The sequence below is a fragment of the Mus pahari genome, chromosome 18, assembly GCF_900095145.1.
Source record: "Mus pahari chromosome 18, PAHARI_EIJ_v1.1, whole genome shotgun sequence".
Taxonomy (NCBI): domain Eukaryota; kingdom Metazoa; phylum Chordata; class Mammalia; order Rodentia; family Muridae; genus Mus; species Mus pahari.
The window spans coordinates 460,301-465,882 of record NC_034607.1 but is presented as its reverse complement, the minus strand read 5'-3'; the positions used below and the strand labels follow the sequence as shown (position 1 = coordinate 465,882).

The following is a 5,582-nucleotide window of genomic DNA, read 5'->3' as shown; positions in this document are numbered from 1 at the left end:
ACAATGATGAGAAAGTTGGTAGGGGACATTGAAGGAGACCTTATGAGGCAGACAAGGGAACCCATCTCTTTAACCTTAGCTTTAATTAAAAATTAGGGGCAGGACTAGCCACCTCTGGCGCTGGAATAGCTGCATTAATGTTGCAGGAAAAGAATTACAATAGCTTAAAGGCAGACATGAAGATATCCAATGCCTAGAAAAGTCCATCTCACACTTGGAGCAAAACATAGATTCTCTAGCTGAGAGAGTGCTGGAAATAGGCAAGGATAAGACTTAGTATTTCTACAACAAGGAGGGTTATGTGCCGCTTTGCGTGAGGAGTGTTGTTTCTTTGTCAACCATTCTGTAGTTATTAGGGAATAGTTAGCTAAATTAGGGAAAGCATAGATAGATGCCAGACGGGGTGAGAAAATTCCAAAAGTTGGTACCACTCAATGTTTGATGCCTCCCCTGGTTAAAAACTCTCGTTTCCTCTCCCATGGGACCCTTGGTTACTCTCTTACTCCTCCTCAGTTTTGAATCATGCATTATCAATAAGCTTTTACAATCTATAAGACAAAGACTGGGGATAGCAATTAACAATTACTGATGGTCAGTAACATTTACTATCCAGATCTCAAAAAGCCCAAGATTGGCCTCTAAAGCTACTAAGAAATTGAGGAGACAAAGCACCAGCACAGATTCCATCTTGTCCTCCAAACTCTATTTTAAGCTGCTGTCCTTGGAGAAACCTTTGGAAAGACTGTGATCCTTGGAGAAATCAGAAAGCTGATCTCTCCTGTCCTTGGAGTGACACAGTCCCCACCCTTGAGCTCTGGGAAAGAGACCACCAAGCATTCCCAGCAGCTGAAAATAGACATAGCAGCCGTGGCTAGGAAAATAGACATAGCAGCCGTGGCTAGGAAAACAGACATAGCAGCCGTGGCTAGGAAAATAGACATAGCAGCCGTGGCTAGCTTGCAACAACAGGAAAAACTGGTCATGAAAATGGAATGAGTTAATTATTCCCAGGTCAAACAAGCCCCTTTTCAGATGTGTTATCTGAACAAATGCCATCAGTTTGAAGGTAACATTCTTTACCCACTTATCCAATCCTGTTACACCAAGGCTTGAAAGTCCCAGCTTACACATTTTCCCTATATGAACTCCAAACCCCAAGTATCACTTTAACCTGCTGAGCTTGAATAAGACCTCTCATGTGAGTTGTGGTCCCTGGTAGTCTCGTAGGGGTCTTGCAAACAGGGCACAACAGGTAAAGCAGAGGGCTATAGAGAGATAGATGAGAAGGGGTCAACACAAGGTGATATAGAAATCACAAGGCTGACAGGCTCAGGAGCAGGCAGGAAAAAGCAGGCAACAAATGAAGATGACTCAGGGGACTGCAGAGCAAGCAGCCAGCAGGTTTAGTACAGAAGGAATATATTGGAGAGAGATGGGAGTCTGCTGTAAAAAACACATCAAAAACATGGGTGGATGAGTTCATCAAAGCTGAATATCTATTCAAACATCTATGGAAGAAAACCCAGTTGGTAAGAACATGATACAATAGTGCGGTGTGAACTGGAGCTAATTCGGTGATGAGAGGGGACCTATAAAGATGTCTCTGGGTTGGAATGTACAAAAGCAGGAAGTCCAGGGATGAACTGTGATGAAAGAATGTGATGAGAGAAACTGTAAGGAAAGAGGTTGTGGTAAGTATGGCATTGGTGGTGGCACTTTTACAGGTGACACTGAAATCCAAGTTGTGGCTCTAGCAGTAGGGAACCAGTGTAGCATGGTGCAAGGGTCATTGTGAAGGATGGGAGGATGCTGAGTTGGAACCCCTCCCAGCTTAGCCCTGTGGGAGAGGCCAGAGTGGTCTCTAATAAAAAGAAAGCTATATTTATGTGCTGTGACTCAATAGCAGGGTGCTTCCCTGTGTAAGCCCCCGACCCCTCGGTCAGTGGTACTTGCTTCAAGATGCCTCTGCATGAGACACCGAGATGCAGATCGATGCAAAAGCAAGAGGTTTATTGGGGTCAGCCTTCAATTAGTCCCTCAAAATGAGTTACTAAGAAGGTGACCCCAAATGACTATTACAAGCAGTTTTTATACTTTTTAGGGTCACAGGTTACATCAGCAAGGTTGCAGTTAAAACTTATTGGCTAAGCATATTGACCTTTAAATCTATTGGCTAGCAAGCATGACATGCACTTCAACTCTACCTGGGACTTTCCAGAGGGTCGGGGGACTATCAGTCAGTCCATTCTGAGAATTTTTAATTCAGGAATGTTCCTGTGGGTGGAGAATGGAGCTTGGACTATCTTTGACTCCAGGCAGGAGGGGGAAGCTGTAATGAGGCTGTGGAACTGGAAAACCCCTTAGGGTTCCTCACTCCCCCATTTTTCTTGTACAAGCTCCAATCCTGGAGTTATGCTCAGGGGTCTTGGGTAACTAATTCATATTCTTCAGGTCCTGTCCTCAGGGTCTCATATTGTTGGCCCAGGACCATCAGCTACACTGCTCCTACTCTCTCTTTTATGAAGGCTACAAGCTTGTTCATATGCTGGGTCTTAAAGTCAACAACAGCAGGAGAACAATTAGGAATTGTAACAAGGTGGATATGAGGGTGAGGCAAGGGGAGGAGTTAAACCAAGACTCAAACCAGTCCTGACTATATTTTCTTTCTCTCTTCCGCTTGGCTTGCCCTTCTCTCACCCTGGCCATTGAATCTTTAACTACCCCCAGAATGGTCTCCAGTGTGTGCTTCCCAATGTTCCACACCCTCGGGTAGCACAGAAAAAGTGGTTGGTCCCCTAACACAGATGGGCCTGCTGCTGGCTTCTCCCATCTCAGGGTCACACATCTATGGAGGTTTCTCGAAGGACACTCCTCAACTTTGGGTGTCTGAACCCTAAGCCCCACCCTCCAAGGCCACTTCTGAGACACAGTTTAGATTCACAAGTCCCTCACATTCAGGCGATCCCTCCCAGTGTCTCTAGGGTGGGGATATCCCAGGAGTCGAGACCCACCACTAAGTTACAGAGGTCAAAGACAATGTCGGGCCACCAGGTGTAAGGCGGGTGTTCCTCTGCAGTGGACCAAGCTACATTCCTAATGGCTGAGAGCGCTTGCCAAGTCACCATGGTAGGGTTGTGGGAACTGGTAAGGCTCAATGCCAGAAGATACACCATAGCCATTTCATGGTTTCTCTGACCTTGCAGAAGGGGGTTGCTTGGGTGTCTGGCTGCTATCCAGTTGGCATCAGGCATAGGTGCTTGTCTGATATGAGTTACATGAACCCAGGCAGTTACTCCATCCACTTTGACAGAGTTTGGCGTGGTCAACACCACCAAGAATGGCCCTCTCCACTTTGCTCCCAAGTTTTCAGCAGTATGCCTCTCTCTCTCTCTCTCTCTCTCTCTCTCTCTCTCTCTCTCTCTCTCAATTCTTTCTTTAAAAAAAAAAAAAGATTTATTTATTTATTTTATGTAAGTACACTGTAGCTGTCTTCAGATACTCCAGAAGAGGGCGCCAGATCTCGTTATGGATGGTTGTGAGCCACCATGTGGTTGCTGGGATTTGAACTCAGGACCTTTGGAAGAGCAGACGGGTGCTCTTACCTGCTAAGCCATCTCACCAGCCCCTCTTAATTCTTTCAAAGTCTACTTCTAATGATGGGTCTTAAATGCTTTAACCTCCCTTTTAGCCCACCACCCACCAGAGGTAGAGGGAAAGAAAGGATACTGGGGATGTGGACCTGTTTAGAAAGGTTCTCTGAAGTAACTCCTGTCTGTGTTATCTGGAAATTGACATTTCAGTTCACAGGTTAGCAGTGGCAGCCCTGTCCACTCACAAGCACTTCACAGATACAGCAGCAGTCCAGTTCAGCAGAGTCAGGATAGCAAACACGAGTCAGCAGTGGTAGAGCTATGTAGGAAAGACAGCCAGGCCTTGCCCTTACCACAGTCAGCAGGAGGGACCCAGAGAGATGTCAGGAGAAGCTCTCAGTGGTGCCTCCCTCGAGGAATTGAAGATCAGTGAAGATTGGAGACTCACAAGCATTGCACAGCTAGCTCTATAAGCAGGCCTAGCTCAGCCTCCGTCACTGTCTGTTGTCCTATTTATACCCTCCAAACATCATGTGTCCTCCATGGGTCTTGTCTCAGTACCTGTCTTGCCTCAGCATGTGTGTCTGTCTCAGCTGACGTCACTCTGCCAATCAGCCCAAGTCTGAGGAAGCAGCAAGAAGCTGCAGCATACCACCAGAAGTTTTTTGGTGCATTTCTCTCTATGGAGTCCCAACAAAAGCAGCTCAAATACATACATGTTGTTAGCAAAGAATCCTTCATCTCATGTTCTTTCACATGCTTGCATTAGCAGAACATCCTTTCACCTACATCCACTTCAGGAAAACACTCCTTCACATGTTTGCCAGCAAAAACCCCTTGAACTACCCAGCCATGGTGTTGCTGTAATGTTTTGCCCATATGTATTATTCAGTTCTGCCTTTTCTCCATCCTGCACTTCTGTCAAAAATCCCTTTAGAAATTTGAGACCTCTCTTCAGCCACAAGAGGTCTTCCGTCGCTGAGTTCCTAACCTGAGCGACATCGGCCTCCGCCTCATGCAGTACTATCTTCTGGAGGGTAGTAAACTCTTCCTTGTTGGTTATGTACTTCTGATTTACCCTCTTAATATTTCCAACGAGATTTATCTTAACAGGAGCAAACACTGTGGAATCGAGTTTGTGTAGTACTGGAGCCACTGCATAACAAGATGTCAAGAATGCTTCTGTGGGGATGCCACTGTCTTCCAGAGTTCAATGTCACTAAAGCTAGTGTTCATAGTACTGAAGAAAGTTGGAATAACGTCTTTATCATTTTCCCAGAGAGATTCTAGCGAGCAAACGGAGTCTGATCCAGGCTGTGCCAGATCTTTGTCATGACTCTCCAGGTTTTCCTCTCTCTCTATCTTCCTTCATTCTCTCACCCTGGACTATCACATTATCATCTGTATTTTCTTCACTGGAGATGTTGCAGTCCACCTCTGTGGACTTCAAATATAAGGAACTCATGGTTTTTATTAGTATTTCCTCATCAGCATTTACTTCTATACTTAGAGATCCATTTTCACAACTGTTTAACTTTCCAGTTAACTATGAATTGGTATCATAGGATGGTTCATCTTGCTGGACTTAAGCACTGCTAGTTGGGTGCACCCTGGGGGTGTATGGTAGTGTAGTTCATAGGTAAACACTGCATTTGCAAGCAGCATGTATTCTTCCAAGGTCTTCAGGAAAGTCTTGCAGGTCAATTTCAGCAGAATTCCCACATCGATTCCCGCCTCAGAGTCAGTGACACCAGCTGTGGCCACTTCTTTTGTTTTATCTACTTGTTGAACATGGAAGTCACAGTACAGCCTTAGCTCCAACATTTTGGTTTTCAAGTTTTCAGTGTTTTCTGAAAATTCACTCTGGGGGGATCAAGAGCTGGGCTCAAGGGGTTTGGGGAGGTCCCATACAGGATCTCAAAAGGGGTCAGGTTAAAATGGTAGGGGGAGTTCCAGGCTCAGAACAGGGCCAGGGGAAGGAGCACCACCCAG

At 45.7% G+C, this 5,582-nt stretch overlaps 2 pseudogenes; both read right to left on the bottom strand.

Moving 5' to 3' along the window:
* The window catches only part of LOC110335975, a 7,416-nt pseudogene extending 1,972 nt beyond the window's left edge, over positions 1-5,444 (bottom strand).
* Positions 1-5,582, bottom strand: part of LOC110335974 — a 100,856-nt pseudogene that overhangs the window by 19,365 nt on the left and 75,909 nt on the right.